Source organism: Silurus aristotelis (genome assembly GCF_946808225.1).
Source record: "Silurus aristotelis genome assembly, chromosome: 5".
In the NCBI taxonomy this organism is placed as follows: domain Eukaryota; kingdom Metazoa; phylum Chordata; class Actinopteri; order Siluriformes; family Siluridae; genus Silurus; species Silurus aristotelis.
The window spans coordinates 3,414,753-3,432,946 of record NC_139578.1 but is presented as its reverse complement, the minus strand read 5'-3'; the positions used below and the strand labels follow the sequence as shown (position 1 = coordinate 3,432,946).

The 18,194-nt window shown below is 39.1% G+C and overlaps 1 long non-coding RNA gene across 1 annotated transcript; it reads right to left on the bottom strand.

Annotated features, from left to right (window-relative positions):
* Positions 1 to 2,990: 2,990 nt before the first annotated feature.
* LOC310726407 lies at positions 2,991 to 5,438 on the bottom strand. The gene is made up of 3 exons (XR_014533742.1): positions 5,397 to 5,438; positions 3,560 to 3,652; positions 2,991 to 3,310 (listed from the first exon to the last, which is right to left on the bottom strand). It is a non-coding gene; the product is annotated as an uncharacterized lncRNA (long non-coding RNA).
* Between the last annotated feature and the right edge of the window lie 12,756 nt (positions 5,439 to 18,194).

Here is an 18,194-nt window from a genome sequence, read left to right as displayed (position 1 = left end):
TTAAAATGGCATGAAGATTTCCTGATGCCTGGTACAAAGACTTAAATTGTGATATTCTTCCATATTTATTTAGACAATCATGGATATTTCAATGGTTCTGAAAGGTCCTGTCTTGTGATAGCATTTGCTATGTTACCAATAAATGCACGGCACTGATAAAATACTTTCTTGAGATATTACCTTTTCAGCCATATTGTATAGGATGTGTTTGGATGTGGTAGAATGAAATGTTCCCTTAACAAGGAAAACCTATTCCAGCATAACAATGCCCGAATTTGTGCACGAAGCCAGCTCCATCAGGGTATGGCTTACATGGTTTAGAGTGGAAGATCTTGAATTGCCTATAGACCTCTGGCCTCAACCCTATTGAACACCATTGGGATGAATTGAATTGCTGACTGCACCCCAGGCCTCCTCACCACACTTACATTAGTACCTGACTTTACTATCGCTCTTGTGGGTACACTCAACAATCTGGTGGAACATCTCCCAGAAGAGTGGCGGTTATTATTAAAGCAAATGGGCAATAATGTGGAATGGGATGTTCAAGAAGCACAAATGGTCAGGTGTCCACTATCTTTTGTTCATTTTTATTTGCAAACTGCTTCACACATGGCAGCAGTGATTCAGAAGCAGCATTTATACCAGCATTTATACCACAATTCTGAAGAGGCCTCTGTGCTTTGGTTCTGGAAAGAATTCTATTGTCCAGCATTGCTCTAACCAGAATGCCAATCCAGTCTTGATTGCTGGTAGTGTTCACTGGTTTCTTTTTTTTTATGTTCTACAGTGACTCAGTGAAATATGAGAAGCAGTTACTCTGGATTAGGTGTGAATTGCTGCATCCTGACATCTGAGCACTGCCTGGATAACCAATTATTTTGCCTAACAGCAATGTTGTACCAGTGTTTCACCTCCAACAGTGTTTTGAGAACAGACTGATTGCACCAGTATTGAAAAAGGGAGCATCGGCTTTCAAGGCAATAGCTTTAGACTTTGAAATTTTTATATGGAAGAAAAACCTCCAAAGAATCATAACGATCGTTAATCATTTTTAAAGCCACACATTTCGATGTTGCTAAAGACATTATTTTGATTCCATATAAAATTTCTATAAGGATTCGAATTATTTTTCAAACCTTTTTTACCACCATTTAGCATTTTAGGTTGAGTCAGCGTTATTTCAATGTTTCAACAACCACATCAACCATGAACATGTGCCAGCAGGGTTACCAAAAGCCATTTATTCAATGCCTTGGACCTGATATGCTGCATGTGAAATCATCATCCTTTTTAAAAGTTTGCACACCCCACCTCCAGTCAAAATCAGTCAAATATGCGAAAATTGCAAATGTCATGAGATCAAATGTACCCGTTTTGCACATTACTTTTTTTTTTTTTACATTTTTGGTGTTTCTATTGGCATAACATGGCTTTGTTGAGCTCTTTGACTTTGCAGATGTTTACATAAATATATATATTGATTCAAAGTTGCAAAAATACCCAAAAAAGACTGCAATGTCAAAAACCCATGACCTCAACTGTTTCTATTTTGGAAAATGTTTTTTGGTGTCTCCTCCGCTTTACAATTTCCCATGGCTTTGTTATTATCACATGCCTGCTGCTAGGAATTCCTGGCTGATCCAATCAGGCTTCCATTAAAAATTTCATCCTCATGATAACGATCGGCTGCATGAACTTCGCATTGAAATTCGGCCCGTTGCTGGAAGGCATTTTATTAACCCTACTACAGATTCTTTGCTAAGTGCTTATATGTCTATATTAGGGACTGCCACCATGGCCTAATCCAAACACCCCCCACACACATCTCTCGTATCATGCTTCGGACTGAAAGTTGCTCGGTAACGCTATCAAGGTGATCCAGAAACATCAGATTGTAGGCGCTGCTTTTTAAATCACAGCCTCGTGTTTCATTCCCGTAACACACCAGCTGTTCTCTCTCTCACTCTTTCACCCACACAAACACAAACATGCTCACAACCCCTAATCGCTTACTCATTTTGACTTTCACACCATATCTGCCCGAAGCTTTTGTCTGAAACAATGATGAATACGCGTCATTTTTTGAAGACAAATGTAGAATCTGCTGTGGTGTTAAGAGAACTGACACACACACACACACACACACACACACACACACACACACACACACACACACACACACACACACACACACACACACATACACACACATTTTCTGATATACAAAATAATCACCCGAAGAGTGGTATAATGTGCACTCAAAAAAAATTTGACTTTGGATTAACTTAAAAAAATCATGAAAAGTATTTCTACATGATTAAATTTCTTATTTTAAACACTAAGCAATCATTTTCAGCCAACTTGTAATACTTAAGTTGGTTCAACTTAATTTCTTAGTCTCCATTATACTCATTTGCAAAGTTTCCTTCCAACTTTATTAGTTTTAGCTGGATTAACACAATCTATTGGTGTTAATTCAACTTTTTTATTCATGTTTAGTTATACTGATTTTATTTGGGACGATCTAACTCAATTGTATTAAGTAATAAAAAATACAGTTAAACAAGTTGGCCAAACAAAATTAGGTAATGCTGAAAGAAAGCCATTGAATCACATGGAAATACTTTCCATGATCGATTTAAGTACATTCTAAGTAAAGTATTGCATTTGAATTGACATTAAAAGTTTGAAGCACAAAATCTACTTGGTGTTAAGTGTAGAAATATGAACACAAAACCACTGGTCATCAAGTTTAATTAACAAAGGGCAATGATTCACATAAGTGCACACCATTCTTTGCACAAAGTTGTTGGTTTTGTAACATTTTTACATTACAAATTTCTTGAAAACATGAAATTTTTTTTTTTTTTTTTTATAACTATATGGATGAACCATAGTATTTGGTATTGTTTCAACTTCAAATTAACCTTAAACCTTTAACAAAGGAATGATTAAATAATATTCGCTTTACTTGAAGTGGACAATCTTCAACGCAACAGAATTGTTTTAAGATCGTGTATTTTTGCAGAAAGCCTGTTCCCATTCAGCTCTAAAATTATTTTCTGCAAAGCTTCAAACGTATATTTATGTTCTGGAGGGTAGCATAGAATTAAAGATTATACTAAGGCAAACAATTTGGCTAAGGCAAAAGGTACATTCCCCAGTTCACAGAGTACAGTCACTCCCTCTAGAATGACACCCACATCCTCTGGGGGGGGGGATCAGTAAGCTCATCACCTTCATGTCGAACAACATAGATGCCAAAGAGCGTCTCTTCCATGGCTGTGTGTCTGCTTACATCATCTGCCTATAATCAGTTCTTTTAAACCCTGATGTTAATTACATCCCACCTCATCCCTTAATGACATCTCTTTTCATAACATGTTATAAACATATTAATGTACAACTGCTAACAGTTAAATTATCACAAAATATAACCAGATCTTTGAAATGCCTCTCTTATACATATTTAAAACTGATGTGACCCACAACGAACACCCTTAAATTATCACAGAGACTATTTCCTTACTGAAGCTTAAAAGGTATAAAAACATACCATGTATTCCTTCACCAGCTTCTCCGGATCTTCATTCAAGTACACACAAAGTCCCTTTAGGATGCATTCACGTCCAATATCAATGCTATTGTTCTGCAAATCAGAGAATAAACACGTGAATTTCTACATGGAAGTGCAAAATGAAATCATGAAATTATATAACTAGTTATAATATAACAGGAAGAAATATGGCCTATCAAGGATACAATTTCACCATAGAAATGACATTTAGATTTCACAATATGTTTAGACATAAGTTTTTTGGACCCCCCTTTTAAAATATTCTCATTCATTATTTCTCTTAAAATGTTTTGGACAACAATTAAATGAACCCAAATATGTTTAATAGATTGAGAGAGTCCACAAGACCTAAGATTCAATATCTATTACAATAGTATATGAAACATTAGGATCCGGCTTGTGCTTGATGCTAAGACTTGATACACAGACAGCATGTGTAGTTTATCTCCAAATCAAGAGATTTTGTGAAGGTCACATTTAGAGCAGCTTCCAAACTTTGATCATGGCAACTCACACATGATGTGTGGCTTTTCTCCTAATACCATATAGAGCAATGTCAGTAAGTAAGAATGTCATCAAATCATCTCCCTAATCAAAGCAAAAAGTTTACACACTCCTACCAGCTGTTAGAAATGACCTCTGATGGTACTGAACTTGATCTCATCTAACATAACCACATAACTAGTATTCACTCACAAATTGACAAGGTATTTGGTGACCATTCTAATTATAGCTATTCTATTTCTCCTTAACTTATTAGATTTTTGTATATAGTTCAGCCTCTGTGTGTTGTTTGTTTTACCAAAAATCTAATCTTTGTTTATGTTTACTTTTATCAATTCCTCATCATCATCATCTTATCTGTAATTCGGGTCGCGGGGGCAGCAGTCTAAGCAGACTCCCCAGACACTTCTCCGTGTCCAGGGATCGGGCTGTCAAGGCCCCCGCCTTCGACTGCTGCCCAATCCTCTCAGCACCGGTCCCTTACGGTCCCTCCTGCAGGTGGTGAGCCCACGGGAAGGCGGCCCCACGACGCTCCGACGTCACGGTCCTTGGTTTATTTTTCTCGTAAGGGTCCCCTGGAGCATAGAGGGTTAAGGGCCTTGCTCAAGGGCCCAAGAGTGGCAGCTTGGCGATACCGGGGCTTGAACTCCCGACCTTCCAATCGATAACCCAGCGCCTTAACCGCTGGAGCCACCACTCCCCAATTCCTTTATTAATTCCTGTAAAACTTTATTTCCCCCCTTCCCTTATTTTTATCATGTAAATCATTATGGCTATCATACTTTGGCTTTACAGCTGGTGAACTTTTAATACTGTTATTCGTTCTGTTGAAAATCGTTCCATTTTTATTACAGTTCTTTCTTTCTTAACGAGCAGAATCACTTGTGCAAGGTCTCTCCCTCTCCTGTTGAGCTGAGTGTGAAAGATTCACTTATACCGCACGTGTAGTTTAGACAAGCGACAGTTAATGCTAATCTGACTACTGCCCTGTTATTGGCAAAACAACGGAGAGCCTCATTTTTAGGGATGGTTAATTAAATGAGTGTATTTGTTTAACGAGTAAACGCATTATGTTATAAAATTTAACTGCTCATGCCATTACCTGCAGTAAAGTCCACCATGCTAATCGTGAACTGTACAGTAATTAGCTCGCTTTCTCTTAACCTAAATGAACGTTACATCTTGTCGATTGACAACGAAAAACATTGCATTCCGTGGATCATCAACAAAAAAAGACTAACACGTTTAGTTAAAAGTGATTTAGTTTACATTTTAATTCATTTTAAAAGTGTATAACAAGATTTGCTCTTACCTTTTCACAAGAGTGCGTAAAACAGGTGAAATCCCGAAGCCATGCTTTGCTTAAATTTCACGATATCGGCGGTGAAGTTCCCGAAAGCGCGTGAGAGTTTGATTGTGTTACGTTATTTTGACATGAGTGAATCTATTAAAAGCTAAGTCATTGACCTTATAGAAAATCCTACATGATTTATTTGCGTATACTTAATAAACATAAAATTATATTGTACGGAATGTATGTTACATTTAAGTCAATTAAACATGCAGCAGAATTCTTTTTTTTTGAGTGTGGTTGGATGCTTTTTCTATAAGTCAATATAAAGAATTTGCAAAGCAAAAACTACGTTGCAGTAAGCACTGACACTGGAGACTCCTTTCTATGAACGCTGAAAGAAACATCTTACAGAAAATGCATTGTCCCAAATCTCTGCATCGTGACATCCTTGTATAATCAGAAAGAAAGCGATGATTCAGACCTACAAAAGCACACTTCAAGCTGTGCTCTAAACCACAGAGTTGAGTCATTAAGCCAATCACGGAGACACTTTCTCAGTATTACCACGCCGCCTCGAATCACTCGTTCTAATGTCTTCACTTGACATACATCACAAGCTTCCACGTTTGACGAATGCTTAATATTTAGGTATGCTAATTGGAAAAAAAATTTATCGGGCAATATTAAAGAAAGTGAATGCGCTAGAAAGTATAGAGATGAACATGCAGTCTTTTATTCGCTGATTTCGTGAACAAAAGCTGAAGAATGATATTAAATGGACAAAAGAATTTAGTCACCTGGCTTTCCCACTTATACGTGGTTCTTCCCCAAACAAATTTTAAGGCACACAATTGTATAGGAAGTCGTGGAGGTGGTAGCATGAGATCCGAACCTGTTCCAGCATGTTTCTGTGCACAAATCCAGCTCCATGAAGATATGGTTTACATGCGTTGGCATGGAAGATCTCCTGCTATAGAGCTCTGATCTCAACCCTATCGAACATCTTTGGTGAGAATTGGAATGTTTACTGAACCCCAGGCATACTCATCTCACCTACATCAGTACCTGACTTTACTACCACTCTTGTGGCTGAATGAAATCTCACAGAAATGTCCACAAGCACACTCCATAATCTAGTGGAACATCTTTTCAGAAAAGTGGAGGATATTTTAACAGAAAATGGGGACTAAATGTGGATGTTTAGGAAGCACAAATACATATATAGTTTGCACATGAGGAGAGTAAAGCCTCCAATCCACTAGAGGGCAGAAGGTAAAAAAAAGATTTTTTTTTTTAAATCACTAGACATTTGTTTTACTGATGCGCCAAGTCTCAAATCAAGCATCAAAATCCGGCAACACAACCGGCAGTTAAAACAGTCCGTGTGGAAACATAGCAAAAGTTCCATTTGGTGTCCTGATGATTTATAAAATTATAGTATAAAATTATAGTATAAAATAAAACACCATAATTTTGTCTTCATGCTCCATGTTGAGTTTTGATTTTACTAATAATAAACACACATTTGCATAAAGCAGCCATATTTGTGCCCATGTTGTGGAGAATTAAGAGCTTGAAATGTATTAATTAAAGGTACATTTAGAACAGATAAAAATGTCTGTATTCTTTTTATAGTGAATGAGTCAGCTTTCAGATGATAGTTGAAAGCTGACTCATTCATATACAAGCCATTTTATCCCTTTTTTAAAAATAGACGTAAGCGATACTGGTACTCATGTAACGTAATTCAATAAAATGCTTTAATGGAACCTTTCTTTTCAGCATCTGGGCTGTTCATTAGCGTGAAAGGTGAGCCGCGGGTTCGACTCTCAGCCGAGGCTGCATGAACGCCGTGGCTTGTTGAAAGTGATAAGAGTTGCTTATGAGTATAAATGAAAATGAATCTACTTATCAAAGCACATGCAGTATACTGAGGGCACAACAGCACTGTAGAGCGAAGCTCATTTAAAACTAATTTCAGTAGACTTTATGAAATGTCATGCCAAGCCGTATTTGTTATAGAGGTGGATATCATCTTTTTCTTTTAGCATTAAAAAAAACCTAGTAGCCAAAATATCTTAGTTTTGTGACATTTATTAGTACCTAAACCCAGCCATTAGGGGGGCACAAGCCAGTGTACTCTTAGTGCCGGTCCCAAGCCCGGGTAAATGGGGAGGGTTGCGTTAGGAAGGGCATCCAGCGTAAAACATGTGCCAAATCAAATATGCGGATCACAAATGAGAATTTCATACTGGATCGGTCGAGGCCCGGGTTAACAACGACCGCCACAGGTATCGTTAGCCGACAGGGTACCGGTGGAAATTGGGCTACTGTTGGCCGAAGGAGGAGAAGGAGAGGAGGAAGGCGTCTACAGAGACGGCAGGAAAAGGAGCAGTGTAGGAGAGTAGAGGTTCGGGTTGGTACTTTAAATGTTGGTACAATGACGGGTAAAGGGAGAGAGATAGCTGATATGATGGAGAGGAGAAAGGTAGATGTGTTGTGTGTTCAGGAGACCAAGTGGAAAGGGAGTAAGGCCAGGAACATTGGAGGTGGGTTTAAACTGTTTTATCATGGTGTGGATGGGAAGAGAAATGGTGTAGGGGTGATTCTGAAGGAAGAGTACAGTAAGAGTGTAGTGGAGGTGAAGAGAGTTTCTGATAGGGTGATGATCGTGAAGGTGGAAGTTGTAGGGATGATGATAAATGTCATCAGTGCATATGCTCCACAAGTTGGCTGTGAGATGGAGGAGAAAGAAAGATTCTGGAGTGAATTAGATGAAGTGGTAGATGGTGTACCTAGGAAAGAACGATTGGTGATTGGGGCAGACTTTAATGGGCATGTAGGTGAAGGGAACAGAGGTGATGAGGAGGTGATGGGTAGGTATGGTTTTAAGGAGAGGAATGTGGAAGGGCAGATGGTGGTAGATTTTGCTAAAAGGATGGAAATGGCAGTGGTGAACACGTATTTTAAGAAGAAAGAGGATAATAGGGTGACGTATAAGAGTGGAGGAAGGTGCACACAGGTGGATTATCTTCTGTGTAGGAGATGCAACCTGAAGGAGATTGGAGACTGTAAGGTGTTGGCGGGGTACAGTGTAGCTAGACAGCATCGGATGGTGTTCTGTAGGATGGTTTTGTAGGCGAAGAAGAAGAGGAGGAAAGTAAGGTTTGAAAGAAGAATAAGATGGTGGAAACTGAAGGAGGAAGAGTGTAGTGTGAGGTTCAGGGAAGAGGTCAGACAGGGGCTCGGTGGTGGTGAAGAGGTGCAACTCTGGGCAACTACTGCAGGAGTGATGAGGGAGGCAGCTAGAAAAGTACTTGGTGTGACATCTGGAAATAGAAAGCAAGACAAGGAGATGTGGTGGTGGAATGAGGAAGTGCAGGAGAGCATTAGGGGAAAGAGGTTGGCAAAACAGAAGTGGGATCAACAGAGTGATGAGAAAAGTAGGCAGGAGTACAAGGAGATGCGGCAGCAGGTTAAAAGGGATGTGGCGAAAGCCAAGGAAAAGGCATATGAGGAACTGTATAAGAGGTTGGACACTAAGGAAGGAGAAAAGGATTTATACCGATTGGCCAAGCAGAGGGACCGAGCTGGGAAGGATGTACTGCAAGTTAGAGCAATAAAGGATGGAGAGGGAAATGTGTTGACTAGTGAGGAGAGTGTGTTGAGAAGATGGAGGGAGTATTTTGAGCAGCTGATGAATGAGGAAAATCAGAGAGAGAGAAGGTTGGAGGATGTGGAGTTGGTGAAGCAGGATGTAGATAGGATTAGTAAGGAGGAAGTGAGAGCAGCGATTAAGAGGATGAAGAATGGAAAGTCGGTTGGACCAGATGACATACCGGTAGAAGCGTGGAGATGTTTAGGAGAGATGGCAGTGGAGTTTTTAACCAGATTGTTTAACAGGATTCTGGAAGGGGAGAGGATGCCTGAGGAATGGAGAAGGAGTGTGCTGGTACTGATCTTTAAGCATAAGGGAGATGTGCAGACCTGCAGTAACTACAGGGGAATTAAGTTGATCAGTCACACCATCAAGTTATGGGAAAGAGTAGTGGAAGCCAGGTTGAGAGAAGAGGTGACCATCTGTGAGCAACAGTATGGTTTCATGCCGAGGAAGAGCACCACAGATGCCTTATTTGCTTTAAGGATGTTGATGGAGAAGTATAGAGAAGGACAGAAGGAGCTGCATTGTGTATTTGTGGATTTAGAGAAAGCGTACGACAGGGTGCCGAGAGAGGAGTTGTGGTATTGTATGAGGAAGTCAGGTGTGTCAGAGAAGTATGTGAGGGTGGTGCAGGACATGTATGAGGACAGTGTGACGGCAGTAAAGTGTGCAGTAGGTACGACAGACTGGTTCAGGGTGAAGGTTGGACTGCATCAAGGATCGGCCCTGAGCCCTTTCCTGTTTGCAGTGGTGATGGACAGGTTGACGGACGAGGTCAGACAGGAGTCTCCCTGGACTATGATGTTTGCAGATGATATTGTGATTTGTGGTGAGAGTAGAGAGCAGGTTGAGAAGAGCCTGGAGAGGTGGAGATATGCGCTGAAGAGAAGGGGAATGAAAGTCAGTAGGAGTAAGACAGAGTACATGTGTGTGAATGAGAGGGAGGGCAGTGGAGTGATGCGGTTGCAGGGAGAAGAGGTGGAGAAGGTGGAGGAGTTCAGGTACCTGGGGTCAACAGTGCAAAGTAATGGAGAGTGTGTTAGGGAAGTAAAGAAAAGAGTGCAGGCAGGGTGGAGTGGGTGGAGAAGAGTGACAGGAGTGATTTGTGATAGAAGAGTATCTGCAAGAATGAAAGGGAAAGTTTATAGGACTGTGGTGAGACCTGCGATGTTGTATGGATTAGAGACAGTGGCATTGAGTAAAAGACAGGAGGTGGAGCTGGAGGTAGCAGAGCTGAAGATGTTGAGGTTTTCGTTGGGAGTGACGAGGATGGACAAGATTAGAAATGAGTTTATTAGAGGGACAGCACATGTAGGATGTTTTGGTGACAAGGTGAGGGAGGCGAGATTGAGATGGTTTGGACATGTGCAGAGAAGGGACATGAATTATATTGGTAGAAAAATGCTGAAGATGGAGCCACCAGGTAGGAGGAAAAGAGGAAGGCCAAGGAGGAGGTTCATGGATGTGGTGAGGGAAGACATGCAGGTAGTTGGTGTAAAAGAGGCAGATATAGAGGACAGGGTGGTATGGAGACGGATGATCAGCTGTGGCGACCCCTAATGGGAGCAGCCGAAAGAAGAAGAAGAAAGTATAAAACTGCATTAAAGGCACAGCTGAAAAAATCCCTAAGGAAATACTATATAACTAAGTTATGTAAACATATAATTGTAGTACACATTACATTATAATTGTAGTGCACAGGATCCAAACTCAATACTGCTGAAAAATTTGTGGCAATAATTAAAAAATGAAAGATTTGTTTGTACATGATTTGTTGAATAAAAACATTCTTGACTCACATGGACTCACAAGTGTAAGGAAGGAAGGCAGAGTGCCATCAAGCAACATCTTGCATTCCCCCTAGGTGGTTTTCCTAGTTGTACACCTTGCAATATGTCCTTAGACTATTTTAGACTATGTGCAATATTTAACTAACACACACACAATACCCCAGACAAACATTAATGTTAACAAAGGTTAAACTGAATGAGTACAAGAACTGCAAGCAAAAAGCTTAAATGCATTGCGTTGGCTTTAAAACGTAGTGTTTGTAAAAAAGCTCAATGAAGTATTTGTATTCTATAAGAGATCCTAAGATGTTTAATCAGTAAGGAAACTTTGTAACCTAAACATAAACTGATTCCAAATGTAAAATTATATGTTTACATACCTTAATTATATATTATTACCTTGAAGATGATTTCAGCTGAGCCTTTAATTCAGTTTATAGGTACCAATAAACGTACTTCACCTTTACACTAAACCAGTGGGTCTACTATGTTTGTGGTCCTGGTGTGATGCTGTGGACCAATCCATCATTTCATCCCAAAGCCTCCACCATAAATCAACACTGCACTGACACTTGATACTCCCCTGTTATTCTCTCTGCAGGCAATATAGCATTATGTGCCAGCTAACTTTCCAGACAGAGCAATTACTCGTTTGAATTGGTGTCAAAACACAAAGCTTTCACCCTCTGTGATGGAGCTTATCTGCAGCCTGTAAGTCTAGTCAGAAGCTGACATTCGAGTTAACATCTTGTCAGTGTTTCTATGATGTGGTTCGTACACTCTTGGATTCTGCTGTCATCTTTTTTGTGTCACATATTCAATGTGCTTAAACTTACCTCAGAATGAGATGGTGTGGACAGATCATGAATTAATTAGCAAGCCCACAGGGCAAAAAATATGTTATGGCTGGTCAACTAAATGACTCATTTCATGTTGTGTACTGACAATATGCTATTTACTATGCAAGTCATGCTAACACTAATGAAACTGTGTGGTCGGATATTGTAGGCAAGGCAAGGGGGTTGAGGATAGCTTAAAACATAGTAGTTTGATCCAGTAGAACATATTTTTTTGGCGTCCTGGACAGGACAATCAGATCAAATTTCCTCATTCATTCTGATGTTGGATTTAAACCTGAATTGAAACTCTTGCCCTAATTATTATCCATGCTGCTGCCACATGATTGGTTGATTGGATAAGCAGGCATCCATACAGGTGTCCACTCCACAGGTGACACTTCTGCTTTATGATCACACTTCGATTCATGCAACATGTTCCTTAATTACAGGAGCGTAATTACTTTTAAGGATTTAAGGAATAAATTTGAGTCCTCATCATTCTGATCAAGCGCTATTCATACTCGACGTGGAGCTGCTGAGGCTTGATGAGGCGTAATTAAAACACTGCGGATGAAACGAGCTTGCAGACTAATCATGCACCGCTAGTGAAATGTGTGGCATGAGAACCGAGCGGTGGCCACAAACCGTGCCATGTCATTGGCACTGAATAGGAGCTTTTCAATTGAGCAGATGCAACTGATTATTACAAAATCAACTCTTCAAGGGGAACAGCTCTTCCAGTGCATATTACTGACTTAGTAGTAGTAGTAGTGAAGTGAATCAAAACACTAGAGATTATACTATAGCAGTGGTGGGCGGTCAGGGCCAGCAAAGCCTTCTCTGCTGGCCCAAACACTATCAAAAGCTCTGACCTACATTTACAACCTGAATTCTAATATCTGTTTCATGGAATTGTGTTAATTTATTCCCAACTTCATTTCGTAGCGTTTCTCTTGGCTGCACTGCTTCCAGTATGTGTATGTTAGATTTCCAATCACATTTTAGCCTCTATGTGCTGCCATGTCAATCTAATCTGCCCAAGGCCTTCAAAGTCATTACTGTTGGCTTCTTTATTATAGTCTCCTTAAGAATAAGCTCTGTTTCTTTAACCAATCAGATTTCACAGGGCAGCTAGTTGGCCCAGAATAGTGTCAGCATTTTTCCGTACTCTGATTGGTTGGTTACACTGGAAAAACTTGTCTGTAGCACTCTGCACACATGAATACATCAGAGTACTGAACTATAGAATATACTATTCAACACAACGGTTTCTAGGTCAGACTTCTTGAGATCTTTAGTGTTTCCATTTGCAACAACCAGCCACAACATCAAAAAAGGGGGTCACAAGGGTAAGTTCTAATGAACTATGAATCAGCAAGTCTAAATGTTAAGAGAGTCATATTCTTTATGTTGGTTTAAAAGAGTACCTTTTGGACCAAGACTCCAAGCAGGGACTCTGGCAAAAAATAAGAATGCTACAAGATAACACAGACTTGAGTGCACTTTAGGATATAAAGTATTCCACCATTCTACAAACCTGCCTGATAGTAATACCATCAAAACATCCTATTCTATTATAATATCCATGAACTCCCCAGATTCTGACCATTACCTAAGGGTACACCAGATACCATTCAGTAACATGAACTCCATTCTTTAAGGTTGGCATATTAAATTATGCATGTTGAGCAGCAGGTTGGGCGGCATGGTGACGCAGCATGTAGCGTCCTCACAGCTTCTTTGTTTGCAGTTTGATCCCGAGATCTCTATGTTCTTCCCAAGTCCACATGGATTTCCTGCTCACAATTTGCCCCAAGGTGTGAATTTGTCTGTGTTTGATGGATTGGTGTCTAATCCAGGGTATATTCCCACCCGCACTGTTTCTGACCCTGAATAGCATAATGAATGATGATGAATCAGTGGATCTTTGAATGGCTCAATATACTGGCTGTAGAATGACTAGTTAATAATACACAAAATAGGAAACATATAACGTTTCACTCACACAGAACACATTTGGGTTGGTAAAGATTTATTGGACCAGTGGTTAACGTTTTGTTCTTTTCTGTGCTGAAGTTTGAGAGTTCAAGGAGCAGCATTGTGCCAAACGAATGTTTTATATATATTCAATAAAGGTTTTATAGAAAATGACCCTGCTGTCTATTCCCTATTATGTCCATACAGCCGTTCTTTTTGGCAGACCCTATTTACTAAAAGAGTCCATGTGGAAAATCTGTACACATCCTACATTTACATTACACTTTGCCTTCAATTATTACTTCCTATAAAGACATGCTATGAAAAAAAACTCTTTTAACCACATCAGGAAGCACTTAGGGTGTAAATCCATTAATCCATTTAGATGATTATTAATGCAACATGCTCACCATTTACACCTTTGAATCATATTAAACCCTTCAATCATTAAAACCTCCTACATTTCAATATTAACACACGCAAGCATACAAAATATTTTCAACAAACCGTTAAAAAAACCTCCAGCAAGCAAATCAAAGCCTTTAAATGGTTTTGCGGTTTTTTTTTTTTTTTTTTTTTTTTTACAATGTAATTATTTACTGTGGCCAAGTGATGCAGATCTTATCTATGGAGCTTTCCTGTATATATTAGATGTATAATTGATACAAGAATGGTGAGATATGAAGCTTGCGGTGCAAGCTGATAGATAGGAACCTTTTAGGATGAATTAAGGCCACAGTTGTTATTGTATCGCATTGTAACCTGAGTCACTATGCAATGGATTTAACATTTTATCATCCTTAACTACTGCCTGGTCATGGTTACTAGGTCAAAATTGGTTTTGTACAGAATTTTGTGTAATAGGACCAAGTAGGTTCATTAGAAAATGTTCTTGAACTGAAAAGTGTCTTAAACCTGAGTAATAAATACAGTATATTCATTTACTGTATATGTTAAAACCAAGCATCATCATCTAGGTTCTTTTGTAACCAAGGCCCTGATCTTATTGATTACTTTTTTACATAGTTTAAAGACAGCAAAGGAAAAAAATATATAATGCATTATTTATGAGCTTGTCACCATAGTCATGGGTGTTGAAAAGATCAGAGCTGACTTAGCGGCCCACTTAGTGGTGTCCGCTAACGAAAAATGTCTTGTAAGCAAATCTTCAGAGATGCATTAATTAAAAATGGACACAGCAGTGCACTGTTCAACCACCATTACAATAATGTTTTGTGACTTTTGCTAACACTGACTGACGGAATTTGTGGAGAAAGTTGGACTTAACTGGCTAAAACGAAATAATAAATATTCTCTGCCTTTACCATGCTTTGGCAAATCAAATTTTCTACAAAGATTACCTGAGGAAATCAGTCAGTGTGACAAAAAATGGCTTGTTGCTGGCTTGCTAAACATGTTTCCCTCACATTATGATTATTAAGCTGTGATCAAATCACTAGCTATGCAATATATAAAAAAAACAGGGATATATCTTATTGATTTATTTCATAATTGATCTAAATAGCGAGCGAAGGTGTAAATTTTCAATGCTAAATGATAAATGGGTCATTTATCATTTATCATGGGCTTTTAGGCAGTTGTAGTATACATAAACATATATAAAATTCTGTTTTTGGACAACGCAGCAATGCTTAATTGCAACAATGAAACGTAACCGAAGTGTATATATTCATAATTCTTGGTGGAACAATGTGCGTTATATACATTAAATACGTAAATATATAAATCTATAAAGCTCTGTTCGATTGTTTGCCTTCGTTTTTTTTAAACGCCAGTCAAGCTAGGTAGCCATAGGTGTTCGTTAATTTTTCAGCTAGCGGCTAGCAACATTTATGCCCAAAATGGCAGACAGAAAATGCTAATATTCCCCTGATTTCAGAAAAGACTTTTAACCACTGGCTACTGCTAAAGATTGTTCTCCATTAACAGTTTAAAGATCCATGAAGTTCCTGACCTGAGTTACACCTAAGAAAAATGAAGATGGATTTGAACTTCAATTAACATAATCTGCTACAATGGCTTATAACAACAATTACCATGAACAGGTTTTGCATTCAAGGTTCATTTAACACCTCAACAATGATGGAATTATAGTGAATGGACAGTTGAGGTGTCACCCTTTTGAGTCTGGTTCCTCCCAAGGTTTCTCCACCATCTTAGATTGATAACCCTAGACTGATTTATTGATTTATATTCGCAATCTATTATATTTGTGTACAGCTGCTTTGGGACAATTTACATTGTTCTGATCGGAAGGTCAGGGTTTCAAGCCCTGGTATCGGCAAGCTGCCACTCTTGGGCCCTTAAGCAAGGCCCTTAACCCTCTGTGCTCCAGGGGGGCCATATTGTGGCTTACCCTGCGCTCTAAACCCAGGTTCTGAACAAACTGGGATTTGTGAAGAATTTCAGTGTGCTGTAATATATATGTGACAAATAAATTCTATTCTATTTTATTTTATTCTATTATATTCTAAAAACACTGTACAAATAAAATGTATTTAAAGTACTTGTGCTATGACATCAAAATGAAAAGATTTTCGATTCAAAAGTCAGGAAGCAAAAAAAAACGATTTTCTACGTTCAAGGGTTAATTTTACAGCTAAGAAAAATTGTAAATACAGTGAGGAAAATAAGTATTTGAACACCCTGCTATTTTGCAAGTTCTCCCACTTAGAAATCATGGAGGGGTCTGAAATTGTCATCATAGGTGCATGTCCACTGTGAGAGACATAATCTAAAAAAAAAATCCAGAAATCACAATATATGATTTTTAAACTATTTATTTGTATGATACAGCTGCAAATAAGTATTTGAACACCTGTCTATCAGCTAGAATTCTGACCCTCAAAGACCTGTTAGTCTGCCTTTAAAATGTCCACCTCCACTACATTTATTATCCTAAATTAGATGCACCTGTTTGAGGTCGTTAGCTGCATAAAGACACCTGTCCACCCCATACAATCATTAAGAATCCAACTACTAACATGGCCAAGACCAAAGAGCTGTCCAAAGACACTAGAGACAAAATTGTACACCTCCACAAGGCTGGAAAGGGCTACAGGGAAATTGCCAAGCAGCTTGGTGAAAAAAGGTCCACTGTTGGAGCAATCATTAGAAAATGGAAGAAGCTAAACATGACTGTCAATCTCCCTGGGACTGGGGCTCCATGCAAGATCTCACCTCGTGGGGTCTCAATGATCCTAAGGAAGGTGAGAAATCAGCCCAGAACTACACGGGAGGAGCTGGTCAATTACCAGAAAAGAGCTGGGACCACCGTTTCCAAGGTTACTGTTGGTAATACACTAAGACGTCATAGTTTGAAATCATGCATGGCACGGAAGGTTCCCCTGCTTAAACCAGCACATGTCCAGGCACGTCTTAAGTTTGCCAATGACCATTTGGATGATCCAGAGGAGTCATGGGAGAAAGTCATGTGGTCAGATGAGACCAAAATAGAACTTTTGGGTCATAATTCCACTAAACGTGTTTGGAGGAAGAAGAATGATGAGTACCATCCCAAGAACACCATCCCAACTGTGAAGCATGGGGGTGGTAGCATCATGCTTTGGGGGTGTTTTTCTGCACATGGGACAGGGCGACTGCACTGTATTAAGGAGAGGATGACCGGGGCCATGTATTGCGAGATTTTTGGGAACAACCTCCTTCCCTCAGTTAGAGCATTGAAGATGGGTCGAGGCTGGGTCTTCCAACATGACAATGACCTGAAGCACACAGCCAGGATAACCAAGGAGCGGCACTGTAAGAAGCATATTAAGGTTCTGGCGTGGCCTAGCCAGTCTCCAGACCTAAACCCAATAGAGAATCTTTGGAGAGAGCTCAAACTCTGTGTTTCTCAACGACAGGCCAGAAACCTGACTGATCTAGAGAAGATCTGTGTGGAGGAGTGGGCCAAAATCCCTCCTGCAGTGTGTGCAAACCTGGTGAAAAACTACAGGAAACGTTTGACCTCTGTAATTGCAAACAAAGGCTATTGTACCAAATATTAACATTGACTTTCTCAGGTGTTCAAATACTTATTTGCAGCTGTATCATACAAATAAATAGTTTAAAAATCATATATTGTGATTTCTGGATTTTTTTTTTTTTAGATTATGTCTCTCACAGTGGACATTCACCTACGATGACAATTTCAGACCCCTCCATGATTTCTAAGTGGGAGAACTTGCAAAATAGCAGGGTGTTTAAATACTTATTTTCCCCACTGTATATATATATATATATATATATATATATATATATATATATATATATATATATATATATATATATATATATATATATATCAATCAAGCTTATATACTAGAAAATAAGCTTAGCCTACATGATCCATCTATAGTATCGTAATAAATCTATAATAATTATAGCTAATCCATAATTTTTCATACATTCAAACTGATTTTTGCAAAAAAGGAATCACATTTTTTTTTATATCTATAGACTTCACGTCATTGTTGATGCCAGGCTGGTATTTCAGAAACTGCTGACCTTCTTAAAAACCTTGTTTTAC